Source organism: Henckelia pumila, chromosome 1 (assembly GCF_033568475.1).
Source record: "Henckelia pumila isolate YLH828 chromosome 1, ASM3356847v2, whole genome shotgun sequence".
NCBI lineage: Eukaryota > Viridiplantae > Streptophyta > Magnoliopsida > Lamiales > Gesneriaceae > Henckelia > Henckelia pumila.
In genome coordinates this window covers 148,670,243-148,688,830 of record NC_133120.1, presented here as the reverse complement: position 1 = coordinate 148,688,830, position 18,588 = coordinate 148,670,243, and the positions used below count along the sequence as shown (strand labels likewise).

The 18,588-nt window shown below is 39.1% G+C and overlaps 2 long non-coding RNA genes across 2 annotated transcripts; both read left to right on the top strand.

Annotated features, from left to right (window-relative positions):
• The first annotated feature begins 1,005 nt into the window (after nt 1-1,005).
• On the top strand, nt 1,006-1,715 carry LOC140874282 (uncharacterized). Its single transcript, XR_012148124.1, has 3 exons — nt 1,006-1,067; nt 1,162-1,221; nt 1,632-1,715. It is a non-coding gene; the product is annotated as an uncharacterized lncRNA (long non-coding RNA).
• Nucleotides 1,716-2,297: 582 nt separating this feature from the next.
• Nucleotides 2,298-3,051, top strand: LOC140874039 (uncharacterized). Its single transcript, XR_012148116.1, has 3 exons — nt 2,298-2,578; nt 2,667-2,690; nt 2,982-3,051. It is a non-coding gene; the product is annotated as an uncharacterized lncRNA (long non-coding RNA).
• Nucleotides 3,052-18,588: the final 15,537 nt, after the last annotated feature.

Sequence of the window (18,588 nt, the reverse complement as noted above, 5' to 3'; positions counted from 1 at the left end):
TTTCATTCCCAATATAAATCGATTTTTTTTTCAAGTTTTATTGCAAAATATAATGTCGAGTGATACAGGTGGTTATTTTGGGATCATTTGGGTCCTAGTAACTTTTTGGTTTTTATTTATATTTCTATTAACTTATATTATTCATGATATATTAATTTTAAAAAGAAAAGGCGTAGTATTTTGAATAATATTAAAATCTTTGTGAAATAAAGCTGAATTATCTAAATTTTCCGGATAAAAAATTATGGTGGAAGCAAAATTTACTTTCAACATTTAATTTCCATGCTGCCACATTGCTTTATTACAACTTTTTCACATTTTAATTTTCTCATAAAATCAACCTTGATAATGGATGGCAACTAATTAGAAAATGCACTTATAGGTTGTTTTAAAAAAAGAATAATGTGTAGATCATACCTAATAAAGTTTCTTGATTTCATGCAGCTATTGCACTTGCATCTCCAGTTGTCTTCATAAATTCAGGGTTTTTTTGAGCTCATCATGGATTCCATCAAGTATCTAACCGAATCCATTGTCATTCATGTCAGCATTTAGTATGATTATTAGTTACTGTTTCATGTTCACTTAGCATCTCATGGCTTCTTGTGCAGGATATTGGAGGGGCACAAAGATACCTTCATTCATATTAAGCATAAGAAGGTACAAATAATAAAGTTGACTAGATTTTCAATAACTTAAAATTTTGTTTTGTATATATTCTCATGCTTTGGTATTGTTAGAAACCTGCACATTTAGAGAGGTTTTGTTGGTGCACGTGGGATTCTTTTTATAAAGATGTCAATCCACTTGGCATTAAAGAAGGGCTCGATAGGTACACTAAAATTTTCAGATTTAAATTTCTTACGAAAAGTGTTACCTTGTTCATAATGAATTTGTGAGTAGAAGCTATGTTTCAATAATCTGTTGTACATGATTGGAAGATTGTATATTAAATTTTATTTTAGAAATTTTTAAATTTCTTATTATTTTGTAGTGTAGAATTATTCGCGGGTTCTCTGTTACCGTCTTTTGAGTTCGGAATTAGCAGGAACACCAGAAGACCGTCGGTAAATACTCTAATCTTCGATTGATGCATTTCACCTTTCAATTATATTGATTTTCCTTTAATAATTTATGTAATATATTCATTTCAAGCTGCAGAATTCGAAGATTAGGGGCAAATTATGCTTATTGAGAGCTAATCCTCCATCAATTTCATTGGTATGGCTTTATGTTTCTGCGAATTCGGCTTCTGTGCGTAGTGCTGATATATCTCCAAATGGAAGAATTATGCCTTTTATTTTGCGTTTGGTTGTCTTGATACCATTTGTAGTATTTTCTTCTGGAAATGTTAATTCCTTTGTTCGATAAAGAAAAACTCTTCTTTGTTTATTCAATCATGCTGAAATTCTGGTACCCGCGTGGAGTGGTGGGTTATTTCTTTGTGGAAATATCCGAGTCACCGTTTCTCAATAATCAATATAGATTATTAATTTTGTTAAAATAAGATACTTATTAATGGATTCTATTTTGGATGTTTCTTGTTTTAAAATTCAGTCCGCTGGTGAATTTTGTCTCTTCAATCTTTATTCTTGGTATGAATTGTCTTATGTTTCTATTTTGTATTTCAGAAACAATTTTCTTGGAGTAAAAATTTTTCCAAGAGAATACATAGACGAGTATGCACCATCCCCTGTAGATATCACGTGTTTAAAATCTGTTGTACATGATTGGAAGAGTAATTAAAATTTCTGCCAAGATGTTGAGATATTTTTGCTAAAATTTCAAAATGTCTTCGTGCAAGGATCAAGCTATTGAGCCCTTAAATTTAAAATAGAGGAATTTCATTTCATTTTAATTTATTTTATATTTTATCATAGTTTTGATACATGTCGTGCAAGGATCAAGCTATTGAGCCCTTACATAGTTTTTCTTTTTGCCCCTTTTCTCCTTTTTTCCCTTGAATGTCAGGTAGCTGGAGTGAGTTATATTTCCCACTAATCCGAATTAACATTCTAACTTCTTGAATCTCTTTTGTAAGGACCCGATATTAATATATTAATTAATTTGTGTGTTAAAAATATGTATTTATAAATATCGGTTTATAGACGATATTAAAATGAATATGTTATTAATAGAGCACACAGGAGTTGAAATAACTCGAACCGGGTCAAGTTTGAACCCCGAATGAATAAAATAAGACACACATTAAAGCAATACATATCTAATTAAATAGATATGGATATATATATTCAGACTGTTTCTCTCTCCTCCATCCGCCTGCATCGCGTCTCGCGTCTTCTTCTTCATTTCTTTTGTTTCTTTTCTTCAAATTTTCCTATCGCTTCAAATCTCTGTATCTCCTTCGTTTTTGGCCGGATTTCAAAAGTAAATATAGTTCTGGAATCCTCTCGACGAGAGCTATCTTTCGGTACCTATATTTCATATTTTTATTGAGATTTCCGGAAACCCGTCGCACCAGCCGCCGTCGTTCACCGCCGTTCGCCGTCGCCGATCGCCGCCGGAGTGTAGAGGGTTGTTGTTTCGGTTGATTAGACCTCTAATTCGAATATTTGAGGTAGATTTCGAGATTAGTGTTTCGAATTTTGGGAATTTTGATTCAATCGACTTCCGATAATTAATATTTGATTTATTATTGGTTGTAGGTATTATATCGGACTCGATTGGAAGTATTGGCTATTTTTCCGAAATTATTCTAGCATTATTTTGAAATTTCAGATTATTGTAGTTGGGGATTTTTGACTTTTAGGATTATTGCAATTACTATTTAAATGTTTCACTATGTTAGAATTGTCTTATAGTAATTTAGGATTTAGTAACTAATTATGGACAATTTCAGATTATTTATATTTAGGTAATTCGACTTTTAGAGTCGTATATTCGATATTTGGTCATTAATAGGATGCTTGAATATTAAATATGAATTATAGGATTTATGAGCAATTTTTCTGGAATTACAGATTCTGAAAATTTGGGATTGGAATATCCGAGAAATATTTGGGATAATTTATATGGTAAATTAAGAATTGGTTGAGGTACGTATGAGCTATTTATATTACGACGCCTATAATGGCATGTAATGATATTAAGTATTTTGTAATGAGTGCTAACGTGTTTTATGTGCTTATGTGGATTATATGATTGCATTCACTCATTTTACTAATTTTTCATAGCACGTTGAGCCTTGACTCCTTTGATTGCTATTGATATTGATCTCTTGAGATGTATTGAGTCATCGATGGAGCGAGTGACATTATTTAGTGCACTCCTGAGTTAGCACGAGACCGAGCGGGTAGCAACCGTGCTCTCGATGCTACGTACGACACTCCTGATGACAGCATGAGGCTGGACGGGTCGCTCCTGTCACCCTCCGATGCTACGTGTATGGATTAGCAGTGATGATTCGAGGTCTGCTGCGTTCCTGGCATGGGTGGCCACTGAGTTTATTGTGATACGATTATTTGGACTCCTTTTGGTATCCCTTATTTCATTGATACCTGTCACGCATTACATTGCATTTCATTGCATTGTACTTGATTTTATTCATGTCAGTAATATTTGTCGTAATTTTTATAGTTCGTCGTACTGCGGTCCGACCCCTGTTTTTTTTTTATGCTGTGGTTGTTTTAGCAGGTTATCCAGGGGGATTTGATGCATCTGGTGGAGCGTCATCTGGTGGTACCCAGTGAGGCGAGCGTGGAGTCGAGTTCCCAGATATATGTATATATATCAGTTTAGCGAGTTTTATATTTGCTGGGGTGATGCCCTGTGTATCTGTATAAATAGTTTTGGACCTTGTTTTGAATTGTTATTTGTGTGTTCGAGCCTTGCCGGCTCTGCATGTGTTTAGTCCTGGCCAGTGCGGCTATAGGTTTGTAAATTGGAGTTGTGACTCTATTTTCGAATATATATTGCTGGTTGTGTTGTACAGGTTTTTGGGATGTCCTATTTACGAATAGGTCATGCCAAAATTTCTGTAGGCCCAAACGCAAATTTTTAACTTGTTTTCGCTGTTTACATTAATTAATCCTGGTTGTTTGATCATTAAATATTAAATCAGGACACGGGCCCTTTCATTTGGTATCAGAGCGTATACTGGGATATGCTCGAATTAGAGTCTAGGACACTCGAGTTTAGACACTAACAAAATGGTTGCGTATGTGTGTGACTACTTGTTCTTACGTGACGTACTTGTGGTGTTTATTTTTGAACGTATTTGTTAGAACCAGTAGTTCTTGGCTTTAGAATTAATTTATGAATTCTATTAGAACTCTGAGTTCCTATCATAGTTTTCTGTTTGTTAAGATATTTTTGCCTTTATTTAAATCTTTGTGTCTTGTAGAATGGCACCAGGAGGAAGAGGTAGAAAAGGGAAGGAAGTTGTAGAAGAGTCTGCAGCGGAAAAGTTAGAAATCTTGATGATATTGTCAGGGGAAGACGTGGTCGACCAGCTGTTCAGCCTCCGAAAGATGTGGAATTAGAGGTGGAACAACAACCACGGGTAAATCCTGACAAAGGAAAAGCGATTCAGGCTGAGGCTGATCCAGTAGCCCAATTGACTGAGAAAATGGGAGGAATACGATTAATAATTTCTCAATTTCAGGAGTTACGTCCGCAAAAGTTCTTTGGCAATGAAGGAAGTGAGAAAGCTGCTAGTTGGTTGAAAAGTTTCAACAATATGTTTAATGGATTAGAATATCCTGATGACATTCGACTGAAGTTAGTTCCTTTTCAGCTGAAAGACCAAGCGCAACTGTTGTGGGAAACGACAGCAGAAACACTTTCTGATTCTAGTGAAAAGATCACATGGGAAGTATTTTGTAAGCAGTTTGCACAAGAATATGCACCACCATCATACTATTCTGCAAAAGAAGATGAATTTAATCTGTTGGTGCAAGGCAATAAATCTGTTGCTGAATATGCTTCTCAGTTTTTTGCTCTTTTGCCTTATGTCCCACATGTTGCAAAGAATGATCGGTCAAAGCTTTCACATTTTCTGAAGGGTCTTACACGAACTATCCACACATTGGTAACTACAGGAACTCCATCAACTTATATGAAAGCCGTAGAAAAGGCAAAGAAGATTGAAGCAAGTCTACTCAGGGGTGAACCACAATCAATCCCAGCAGCTAGTCCTCAAGGAGCTGGAAGTAGTTCACAGAAACCAATGGGTTTACCTTCATATCAGCCTATTCAATCTTCTCAGCAAGCGAAAAGGCCTTGGTTTAAAGCTAAGGGGAAACCATTTAAAAAGAAACAGCAGTCTAGTTCATCGAGTTCCAGTGGTAGTCGTGCAGAAAGTTCAGTTGGATCGTCTGGTAGGGTGTACTGTGACAGATGTGGTGGTAAGCATTTGAGTGCACATTGTACAGGATTTCCAGGAACTTGTTATAATTGTGGGTAGGCTGGACATTCGTCTCGAGTATGTCCAAATGCTGGAAGACAGCAATTTCAGCCACAACAGTTTGGCCAGTTTTCTGGACGACCATCATTCAGACCATATGCTCCTGTACCACAGTTTGCTCCTACACAGCCTTATATTCCAGTACAGTCCACTCAGCAGCCTAAGTATCCATCTCCTTAGAGTCAGCAGCGTTTTCCAGGTCCACAGCAGGCTCAAGTCCATGCTCTGACTCAGGATCAGGCACAAGATGCACCTGGGGGAGTTATTGCAGGTATTTGTTATATTTTTTAGTATCCTGCACGTATCTTGATAGACACAGGAGCATCTCATTCATTTTTATCTGTTACATTTGCTGATGAGCATGAGATTGCTTTTACTCCGTTATTGGATACTGTGTCTGTTGCTACTCCTGCTGGTGTTTTCTTGATGTCTAATGAGATAGTTTTGAATTGTGTGATAAAATTTGAGGATAAGATCATGATAACCAATCTAATCAAAATAGCTATGTCTGATTTTGACTGTATCTTGGGTATGGATACACTGATGAATTATAGAGCTACAGTTGATTGTTTCCATGGCATTGTGAGATTTAGACCGTATTATGGCAATAAGTGGAATTTTTATGGTAGTGATTCACAATCTCGCATTCCATTAGTATCGGCAATGGAAATGTTTAGATTATTGTCGATAGGAAATGAAGGATTTATGATTTATGCTCTAGATGCGACGAAGGAAGAGAAATTGAAAGTTTCAGATATTCCTGTCGTTAAGGATTTTCCTGATGTATTTCCTGATGAGATTCCGGGTTTTCCGCCTCAAAGGGAAATAGATCTTAGCATTGAATTAATGCCAGGAACAAGTCCTATTTTCCGAGCTCCATATCGATTAGCTCCAGCAGAATTGAAATAACTCAAGACGCAATTGCAAGATTTGCTGGAAAAAGGTTATATTAGACCAAGTGTATCACCTTGGGGTGCTCCAGTCTTGTTTGTGAAGAAGAAAGATGGAACGATGAGAATGTGCATCGATTATCGGCAATTGAATCAGGCTACTGTGAAGAATAAGTATCCTTTGCCACGAATTGATGACTTGTTTGATCAGTTGCAGGGTACATATGTATATTCTAAAATTGATCTTCGTTCCGGATATCATCAACTTCGAGTTCGAGAGGAAGATGTTTCCAAGACAGCATTTCGAACGCGTTACGGACATTATGAATTCTTAGTTGTGCCTTTCGGGTTGACTAATGCTCCAGCGGTTTTTATGAATTTAATGAATCGTGTGTTTCGGGAGTTTATAGATCGATTTGTTATCATTTTCATTGATGACATTTTGATTTATTCTAAATCAAGGAAGGAGCATAAATAACATTTGACATTAGTACTTCATAAACTCAGAACATCACAATTATATGCTAAGTTTTCGAAGTGTGAATTTTGGCTGGACAGAGTATTATTTCTAGGACATGTGATATCAGCACAAGGGGTATCTGTCGATCCTAGTAAAATTGAAGTTGTTCTTAATTGGTCCAGACCAACCAATGTCTCTGAGATTCGTAGATTTTTGGGTTTGGCTGGATATTATAGGCGTTTCATCAAGGGATTTTCTGAAATAGCTAGGCCTATGACTATATTGACGCAAAAATATCGACGTTTTGTGTGGACTGAGGAATGTGAAGCTAGTTTTCATACTTTGAAAGAGAAATTGACTACGGCTCCAGTACTAGCATTACCTTCAGGCTCAGGTGGATTTTTTGTCTGTATAGATGCTTCTTTGAATGGACTGGGTTGTGTTTTGATGCAAAATGGACGCGTGATTGCATATGCATCTCGTCAATTGAAACCACATGAGACTCGTTATCCAGTTCATGATTTAGAATTGGCTGCCATTGTGCATGCATTGAAAATATGGCGTCATTATCTGTATGGTGAACAGTTTGTGATTTATTCCGATCATAAGAGTCTGAAATATTTATTCACACAGTCTGATTTGAATTTGAGACAACGTCGATGGTTGGAATTACTTAAGGATTTTGACTGTGATATTCAATACCAGCCAGGAAACGTGAATCAAGTTGCAGATGCTTTGAGCAGAAAAGTTCATACTAAGATGTTGGCATCTTTAACTATTTCTAAAGTTCATGAGCATTTGAGAACTTCAGGATGGACTTATCGAGCTAAAGGTAATCATTTCATAGTTTCATCTATTCAAGTTGAACCACGAATAATTTCAAATATCAAAGCAACACAAAAGACTGATCCATATATTCATCATTTGAAAGAATTAACTCCAGCTGGTCAGTCAGGGAAATTTCTTGTTGCTTCTGATGGATGTTTGCGTTATAATGGTAGACTTGTGGTTCCGAATTTGATAGATTTGAAAGACAATATACTACGAGAAGCTCATTGTAGTCGACATAGTGTACATCCTGGAATTAGAAAGATGTATCATATCTTGAAAGCCCATTACTGGTGGGAAGGTATGAAGAATGATATTTCTGATTTTGTGGCTAAGTGTTTGACGTGTCAACAAGTTAAAGCTGAAAGAATGAGACCAGGTGGTATGTTACTTAGTCTTGAAGTACCACAGTGGAATTGGGAACACATTACTATGGATTTCGTGACACACCTACCTCGATCTAATCGTGGTTGTGATGCCATTTGGGTTATTGTGGATAGATTGTCTAAATCTGCCCATTTTATTCCATATGATCGTACTTGGACATATACGAAAATGGCGAAAATGTACATTGATCAGATAGTGCGATTGCATGGTGTGCCAGTTAATATAGTATCAGACCGTGATCCCAGATTTACTTCTAAGTTTTGGTCTAGTTTGCAATCATCTTTGGGTTCTAAATTGGCCATGAGTACTGCCTATCATCCACATACATATGGTCAATCTGAAAGGACTATTCAGACACTTGAAGATTTATTACGAGCTGTTGTGATGGATTTTAGTGGTGGTTGGCAAGAATCTTTAGCTCTGGTGGAATTCTCTTACAATAATAGTTATCAAGTATCTATCGGGATGGCACCATTTGAAGCCTTGTATGGCAGAAAATGTAGATCTCCGATCTGTTGGGAAGAAGTAGGAGAACGATAGTTGTCAGGACCAGAGTTTATTCAAGAGATGAAAGAAAAAGTTGACCTGATCAGGAACAGAATGAAAGCAGCCCAGGATCGTCAAGCCAGCTATGCTAATAACAGACGTAGACCTTTAGAATTTCAGGTTGGCGATTTTGTTTTCTTGAAAGTATCACCATTTCTTGGTACTATGAGATTTGGGCGTAAAGGGAAATTAGCTCCTCGTTATATCGGTCCATACGAGATTGTTGAGAAGATTGGTATTTTGGCGTATCGTTTGAACTTGCCGCAGAGTTTGTCTGAGATACATGATGTATTTAACGTATCTATGCTGCGGAAGTATGAACCAGATCCTTCTCATATCTTGAGGGCTGATGATGTGGAGTTGGATAGTTCCCTTAGCTATGTTGAGTATCCAGTGCAGATTCTTGATCGTAAAGAAAAGCAACTGAGGAACAAGACGATTCCTTTGGTTATGGTGGAATGGAGTAGACATGGGAGAGAAGAAGCTACATGGGAATTGGAGTCTCGAATGAATCAAGAATGGCCTCATTTGTTTGACAATGTCATGAATTATGCCATGTACTCTGATTTCCCTATGTACTATCAGTGATAGATGCTTGACTATGTGTATAAGTTTGATGTGTGTTTGATTTCGAGGACGAAATCTTGTTTTAAGAGGGGGAGAAATGTAAGGACCCGATATTAATATATTAATTAATTTGTGTGTTAAAAATATGTATTTATAAATATCGGTTTATAGACGATATTAAAATGAATATGTTATTAATAGAGCACACAGGAGTTGAAATAACTCGAATCGGGTCAAGTTTGAACCCCGAATGAATAAAATAAGACACACATTAAAGCAATACATATCTAATTAAATAGATATGGATATATATATTCAGACTGTTTCTCTCTCCTCCATCCGCCTGCATCGCGTCTCGCGTCTTCTTCTTCATTTCTTTTGTTTCTTTTCTTCAAATTTTCCTATCGCTTCAAATCTCCGTATCTCCTTCGTTTTTGGCCGGATTTCAAAAGTAAATATAGTTCTGGAATCCTCTCGACGAGAGCTATCTTTTGGTACCTATATTTCATATTTTTATTGAGATTTCATATCTGTTGTTTCGGTTGATTAGAACTCTAATTCGAATATTTGAGGTAGATTTCGAGATTAGTGTTTCGAATTTTGGGAATTTTGATTCAATCGACTTCCGATAATTAATATTTGATTTATTATTGGTTGTAGGTATTATATCGGACTCGATTGGAGGTATTGGCTATTTTTCCAAAATTATTCTAGCATTATTTCGAAATTTCAGATTATTGTAGTTGGGGATTTTTGACTTTTAGGATTATTGCAATTACTATTTAAATGTTTCACTATGTTAGAATTGTCTTATAGTAATTTAGGATTTAGTAACTAATTATGGACAATTTCAGATTATTTATATTTAGGTAATTCGACTTTTAGAGTCGTATATTCGATATTTGGTCATTAATCGGATGTTTGAATATTAAATATGAATTATAGGATTTATGAGCAATTTTCTGGAATTACAGATTCTGAAAATTTGGGATTGGAATATCCGAGAAATATTTGGGATAATTTCTATGGTAAATTAAGAATTGGTTGAGGTACGTATGAGCTATTTATATTACGACACCTATAATGGCATGTAATGATATTAAGTATTTTGTAATGAGTGCTAACGCGTTTTATGTGCTTATGTGGATTATATGATTGCATTCATTCATTTTACTAATTTTTCATAGCACGTTGAGCCTTGACTCCTTTGATTGCTATTGATATTGATCTCTTGAGATGTATTGAGTCATCGATGGAGTGAGTGACATTATTTAGTGCACTCCTGAGTTAGCACGAGACCGAGCGGGTAGCAACCGTGCTCTCGATGCTACGTACGACACTCCTGATGACAGCATGAGGCTGGACGGGTCGCTCCTATCACCCTCCGATGCTACGTGTATGGATTAGCAGTGATGATTCGAGGTCTGCTGCGTTCCTGGCACGGGTGGCCACTGAGTTTATTGTGATACGATTATTTGGACTCCTTTTGGTATCCCTTATTTCATTGATACCTGTCACGCATTACATTGCATTTCATTGCATTGTACTTGATTTTATTCATGTCAGTTATATTTGTCGTAATTTTTATAGTTTGTCGTACTGGGGTCCGACCCCTGTTTTCTTTTTATGCCGTGGTTGTTTGTGATTCCATAGCAGGTTATCCAGGGGGATTTGATGCATTTGGTGGAGCGTCATCTGGTGGTACCCAGTGAGGCGAGCGTGGAGTTGAGTTCCCGAATATATGTATATATATCAGTTTAGCGAGTTTTATATTTGCCGGGGTGATTCCCTGTGTATCTGTATAAATAGTTTTGGACCTTGTTTTAAATTGTTATTTGTGTGATCGAGCCTTGCCGGCTCTGCATGTGTTTAGTCCTGGCCAGTGCGGCTATAGGTTTGTAAATTGGAGTTGTGACTCTATTTTCGAATATATATTGCTGGTTGTGTTGTACAGGTTTTTGGGATGTCCTATTTACGAATAGGTCATGCCGAAATTTCTGTAGGCCCAAACGCAAATTTTTAACTCGTTTTTGCTGTTTACATTAATTAATCCTGGTTGTTTGATCATTAAATATTAAATCAGGACACGGGCCCTTTCATCTTTTTTGTTGAGTCTATACCTTCCATGCTAAGCTAGTTCATATTCTACTTTATTATTATTATTTTTTGGGTGACACATATTCTGAAAATGATTTTCGGTACCGAAAGTTACATAATTTACGAAAAGAGTTGTCTTGGTTATGATTATGAGAAAGTAGTACAAGTAAGATTTTCTGATATTTTTTAAAATGGTCGACTATTTTCGCACTTGAAGACCACAAAAACTGATTCATTTTGAGATTCAAGCAGATTAGAGGAGATGTTCGAATATTTTTCTATGAAAAACTAATTGGAGGGCGTCTCTTCTATGCTTGCTTCAACACAGCTTTCATTACTAGCAGTTTGTTGCAGGTACCTTCTTCACCTGTACTTCTTACATTCCCAACAGACTCTAATATTTACAGATTTATACACATCATAACTGCTGCTGTGAGTTTTAATTTCTGAATAAATAGTTCATTTGGTGCCATTTTTGTCCACCGACTGATGTTTGGTATAGGTCACGATTGTTGTTTGTAATGCCTCGTTTTTATCTTAAATGAGTTTATTTGAGTTAACCGGAGATTACAGAGTTCTCGAGCCGGTTTGATTTTGATCAGGGTCCTTTTTACAAATTTTGGAAATTTCAGGGACTAAAATGAAAATATGGAATTTTATATATTATCTACACTTATTTTGACTCTCAAAGGAGCTCCTCCTCTTCCTCTCAACCGTGAACTCCATTGAAGCTTGGGGAAAACGTTTCCAAGCTCTTCCAATCTCGGTTTCCGGTCGATCCGTCCGTTAGAAATTAATTCTGAAGGCAGATTATCGATCACTGCAGTGAGAGCTCTGTTATATTGTAAGTTCTTCTACGATCGGATACATTCTAGTTTTTGGATGTTGTTAGAATCGTTCTAGATTCGAGTATGTTGTTCTCTACAGAGTTCTGATCGTTTATTATCTGTCGGTTTTGAATTAGAGCGACGTTCGGAATTGTTATGATTTTTGGAAGTATTATTCGAAAATGTGGGTTTTGAGATTTGTTGGGTTTGTCTTGTTGTTGTGGTTTTAGCATTGAATTGAGTTGATATCAGTATTGAACTGCTGTCTGCGTTGCCGGTTTGTTCAGTTTATAGCCGTTATGCCGTCGGTTTGAGTTTTGAGGGTTTCGAACCGTTTTTGAGTTGTTGAACTTGGCTTGTAAGTTGGTCTTTGTTGTTGATCAATCTCTTGTATCTGAACAGATTCGTTTGGAGTTGTCAAGCCCTGAGTTAGCAGCTGATTGATCGTTTCAGAGTTGGACGAAGATCGGTAATGAGATTTACCTTGATCCGTAGTTGTTGTTTAGATTGTATAGTTGTTGATACAATCTTTTGTTGTAACTTTCCTGGAGTTGGAACTACTGCATTGAAAGGTAAAAGCAGTCATCGTATCGGGATAGCATACTCGGGACTGTTGGTTCTCGAGTTTCCCTTTTTAAATCACATATTGCATTGATACTTGTTCTAGCACGTGGAACTTGTAATTGTTGATTGATTGAGTTTTGTTATGTGGCTTATGTTTATGTTTCTGTTATGCATTCATCTTGAGCCTACTTTGATTTCAGCGGGCAGAACCGCCCTTTTTGTTAGACGTTTGGGAACTATGATTGAGTGGCCTAGGTTGTAGTATTTCGCCTAGTGCTAGCATACTCATTATGGTTGCTCAAAGTCTAGAGGAGTGGGATACCTGGCACCACCTCGATTGGGAGAGTCGGTGAGTCGTTACGTGATCTCATCCTCGGGATCCCAAAAGCAGAGCAATACTCCCGTGTTTATCAGAATCGATATCCTGGTTTTAAAGACACGCATATCATTAACTTCGACTTGAATATGTGGTTTGATAGCATGTTGTGTATTCATTACTTGATATGTTGCTTTTACTGGGATTATCATTCTCACCGGTTATCCGGCTGTTGCTTTGTTTTGTATGTGTACTTGGCAACAGGTGGGGCAGGAACAAGTCAGAAGAGGCATGGTTAGCTTCGAGGGCAAGTAGTAGAAGTGAGACTCGGTTTAGAAGTCGAATTAGCATGTTTATCTAGTTTAAGATTGAAGCATGTTAGAACTCGAACTTGATATGTTTTGTTATTCGAATTAGTTTGTATTCGGATTGTAATCTGAAATCGAAGTATGTTGTTGTTGTATCGATTTAGACTTCTGGTTGTTTTCAGGCCTTCTGAAAGCATGACTTGTTATGGCATGTTTCCCTACACCCTGTTATTGTAATTGTATTTGAAGGCATGTCGGACCAAGCGCGGAATCCCTTTTCTTTTTCTGCAGCCTGAGCATTTCTGCCCAGGCCTACCGCGCGCGGGCGAGGCGTTCCTCGCGCGCGCGCGAGGCCTCCGATGGGCCTCGGGATCGTTTGCCCGCGCGCGCGCGAGCTTGGTTCCTCGCGCGGGCGCGGGCGTTTTAAAAAAAAAAAAAAAAAAAAAAACTTTGACTTGTTTTACTCTTGGATTCTTGTTCGCTTAATAGTTGTTTAATCCGAGATTAGTGGTTTAGAATCGAGGTCTCACATTAAGTGGTATCAAAGCCTTAAGATTCTTGGTCGAACTAGAGTGAGCGGGGTAGATCGAGTCTGTGTGTAATGACTCCTCGCATGTGTTTGAATTATTTAATTGTGTACTTAATTCCATGCGAGCATGCTTTATTGTTTGAGCATTAATTGAATTACATGGTTGTGTGATTTAAATTAATAAAGCATGATCTACTTGAGATATAACTGTTTCTGTTCTCGACTGGTTTTCGGTATTCCAAGCGGTTGTAAGGGCACTGATGGTAGCGATTGAGATATCTCGTGTGCTAACCTTTGATTATCAGATGGGTCCTCGTCGAGTGATAAACAGAAACACACCACCAGTTATCCCTGCGACTGAGCAAGCTAGCACTGAGGTTGATCAGTTGGATGCTTTAGCAACTCCTATGGAAACCTTGCTGAAGAGGTTTCAGTCGTTCAATCCTCCATTGTTGATGGGTTCAGAAAATCCAGTTGACTGTGAGAGTTGGTTGGACGATATGGATTAGTTGTTTGATTCCTTTGACTACACAGATGACCGCCGAATCAGGTTAGTAATTCATCAGCTGCGTGGTGGTGCTAAGAGCTGGTGGATCATGACAAAGAAAGCATTTGAGAGTAGAGGTACAGAGGTTACTTGGACTCTTTTTAAATCTGAGTTTTATAAGCGGTTTTTCCCTATCTCGTATCGTAAGGATAAGGGAGCAGAGTTTGCAAATCTGAGGCAAGGGAATCTGAACATTGAAGAGTACGTGGCTAAGTTCGATAGTCTGTTGCGTTTTGCACCGCTAATTTCCGGAGATGAAGAAGCTAAGGCAGATCAGTTCATCAACGGGTTGAACCCCGATGTCTTCACGTTGGTTAACACCAACAGGCCTAGCAACTTTGCGGATGCCATGAATTACGCAAAGGGAGCAGAAGCAGGCTTGTGGAGGCAAAGAGGTAATCAGGGGGCACCTCAGCAGCATAGGCAGTATCAGAACCAACCATCTCAGTACCAGAATCAGCCACCTCAACATCAGAACCAGCAGCAGAGGTATGAAGGTGGAAACAGTGGGGGAAACAGAAAGGATCAGTACAAGGCAAGAGGTAAACAGTTCAAGAGACAGGGGAACAGTTCGTCCAGTTCCAGTGGTTTGAAGCAATTCGGTTCAGGACCGAGTTCTGGGTCATCATCCTTGTACTGCAGCAAGTGTGGAGGAAGACACTCACCGGATCAGTGTGTGGGAGTCTTCGGCAATTGTAACACATGTCAGCAACCGGGACACTTCTCTAAAGTGTGCCCTCAACGTAATAGAGATAGAGCTCAGAGTGGGAGTTCGTCTAGACCTGCAGCTCAGCCGGAGAGGCAGTCGTTTGCAGTGCACTCTTTCCAACCCCAGCAACAGCAGAACAGACAGGGAGGTAGCTCTAGTGCAAATCAGCCTCCGAGACAGCAAGCACGAGTCTTTGCATTGACAGAGGATCAGGCTCAGGCAGCACCTGACTATGTCATAGCAGGTAACTGTTCGATTTTCGGTCATTCTGCTCATGTCTTGATAGATACAGGTGCTTCTCATTCCTTTATCTCTGAGAAATATGTGTTATTGCATGTTTTGCCAACTGAATTGTTGCCTACAGTAGTAGCTGTTACTTCACCTTTGGGTGGAGGAATTGTTTCTGTCCGACTAGTCAAGAACTGTGAATTTTGTTTCGAGGGGAATTTGTTAGAATTCGACTGTATTGTGCTTGGGTTGTCAGATTTTGATTGTATTGTCGGGATAGATGCTTTAACCAAGTACAGGGCGACAGTTGATTGTTTTTTGAAGGTTGTCAGGTTCAGACCTGAAATGGCAGACGAGTGGAAATTCTTTGGTAAGGGTTCTCGATCTAGAATTCCTTTGATTTCAGTGTTATCTATGACTCGTTTGTTACAGAGAGGTGCAGAAGGATTTTTGGTTTATGCGGTTGATGTACTGAAATCTAGCCCAGCTTTGGTTGACTTACCAGTGGTTAGAGATTTTGCTGATGTGTTTCCGGAAGATGTTCCTGGATTGCCACCCATTCGAGAGGTTGAATTCAGCATTGACTTAGTGCCAGGTACTCAACCTATTTCAAAAGCTCCTTATCGTATGGCACTTGTTGAATTGAGAGAGTTGAAGGAGCAGCTTGAGGATTTGATTGCCAAGGGATACATCAGACCTAGTGTATCGCCTTGGGGTGCTCCTGTTCTATTCGTTCGGAAGAAGGATGGTTCTATGCGGCTCTGTATCGACTACTGTCAATTGAATCAGGCTACAGTTAAGAACAGGTATCCTTTACCCCGAATAGATGACTTGTTTGATCAACTGCAGGGTTCTTCTGTCTACTCTAAGATTGATCTGAGGTCAGGCTACCATCAGCTGAGAGTGCGAGAGGAAGATGTTCCTAAGACCGCATTCAGAACGAGGTATGGTCACTTCGAGTTTATAGTCATGCCGTTCGGTTTGACTAACGCTCCAGCTGTTTTTATGGGTTTGATGAACCGTATCTTTCAGCGTTATTTAGATGAGTTCGTCATTATTTTCATCGATGATATTCTTATCTACTCGAAGAACCGTACTGACCATGCAGAGCACTTGAGAATCGTCTTGCAGATTTTACGAGTTGAGCAGTTGTTTGCCAAGCTATCGAAATGCGAATTCTGGTTAGATCGAGTTGTCTTTCTCGGTCATATTATTTCTGAAGATGGGATTTCTGTCGATCCCAGCAAGATCGAAGCGGCTATGAATTGGCCTAGACCGACATCAGTACCTGAGATCCGAAGCTTCATGGGTTTAGCTGGTTATTATCGTCGTTTCATCGAGGGTTTCTCGTCTATTGCCAAGCCTATTACCCAGCTGACTCAGAAGAATGCGCCTTTTGTCTGGACTTCAGATTGTGAGGCTAGCTTTGTTGATCTGAAGAGGAGACTGACCAGTGCTCCAATTCTTTCTATTCTGAAGGGTACTGGAGGTTTCACAGTCTATTGTGATGCTTCTAACCGAGGCTTGGGTTGTGTTCTTATGCAGCATAAGAATGTGGTGGCGTATGCATCAAGGCAGCTGAAACCGCACGAGACTCGTTATCCTGTTCATGATCTTGAACTTGCAGCAATTGTATTTGCTTTGAAGATCTGGCGTCACTATCTTTATGGTGAGTCTTTCGAGATCTTTTCTGATCATAAGAGTCTTAAGTACTTGTTTTCACAGGCAGAGCTGAATATGAGACAGAGAAGATGGTTAGATCTGTTGAAGGATTTCGACTGTGAGATCAAGTATTATCCAGGGAAGTCGAATGCAGTTGCAGATGCCTTGAGCCTAAAGCTTTGTTCGTTATCTCTTTCAACTATCGGTGTTTCTCAGTTGGTCGATGATTGTTGTACTTCTGGTTTAGAGTTTGAAACAGATAGGGAGACTATCAGAGTGTTTGCTATTCAAGCCGAGCCGGAGTTGTTTGTTGCAATCAGAGAAGCACAGAAGTCTGAGCCGAGCATTCAGGTTTCAATAGAGAAAGTCAGAACTGGGCATCATTCAGAATTCCAGGTTAGAGATGACGTTTTGTTTGTGAATAACCGTATTGTTGTGCCTGATATTTCGGAGTTGAGACAGCGTATTCTCCGAGAGGCTCATTGCAGTCGGTTTAGCGTTCATCCTGGATGTCGTAAAATGTACAACGATCTGAAGAGTCAGTTCTGGTGGAAGAGAATGAAGGACGATGTTGCGAGATTTGTATCTCGGTGTTTGAATTGTCAGCAAGTGAAAGCAGAGCGGAAGCGACCAGGTGGTATTTTGCACAGCCTATCTGTTCCTGAATGGAAATGGGATCACATTTCTATGGATTTTGTCACGAAGCTACCACGATCCGTTCGAGGATGCGATGCTATTTGGGTAGTGATCGACCGATTGACGAAGTCTGCGTGTTTTATTCCTTATAGGATGACGTATCGTCATGATCAGATGGCTGAGTTGTATGTTAGCAATGTTGTGAGATTGCATGGTGTGCCAAAGTCGATCGTTTCAGACAGAGATCCTAGATTCACTTCTCACTTCTGGCACAGTCTTCAGGGGGCACTTGGTACTCGATTGCATCTGAGTACAGCTTATCATCCTCAGACAGATGGACAGTCAGAGCGGACTATCCAGACGTTGGAGGATATGCTGCGAGCGGTAGTGCTAGACTTTGGCACTAGTTGGCTGGATTCTTTGCCTCTTGTCGAGTTTTCTTACAACAACAGCTTCCAAGCGAGTATCGGTATGGCGCCTTTTGAGGCTTTGTATGGTAGAAAGTGCCGATCTCCGTTGTTTTGGGATGAATTGTCCGAGTCAGCAGATTTGGGACCGGAGATGCTTAGAGATATGGCAGAGCAGGTTAAGATCATTCAGACCAGAATGAAGACAGCTCAAGATAGACAGGCAAAGTATGCGAATGTCAGACGTCGACCTCTGAGTTTTGAGCAGGGAGACCGTGTATTCCTTAAGATTTCTCCATTCAGAGGCACCATCAGATTCGGTAAGAGAGGAAAGTTATCTCCGAGATTCATCGGTCCGTACGAGATTCTCGAGAATATAGGCGATCTTGCCTACAGACTTGCACTTCCTCCGTCTTTATCTGGTATTCACGACGTTTTTCACGTCTCTATGCTGCGAAAGTATCATCCAGATCCTTCTCATATCCTTCAGCCTGACGAAGCCGAGTTAGACGAGACTCTGAGCTATTTTGAGCGACCGATTCAGATCCTTGATCGGAAAGAAAAGCAACTCAGGACCAAGTTGATTCCGTTAGTGAAAGTGCAGTGGAGCCATCACGGAGTCGAGGAAGCGACTTGGGAGACAGAATCTGACGTG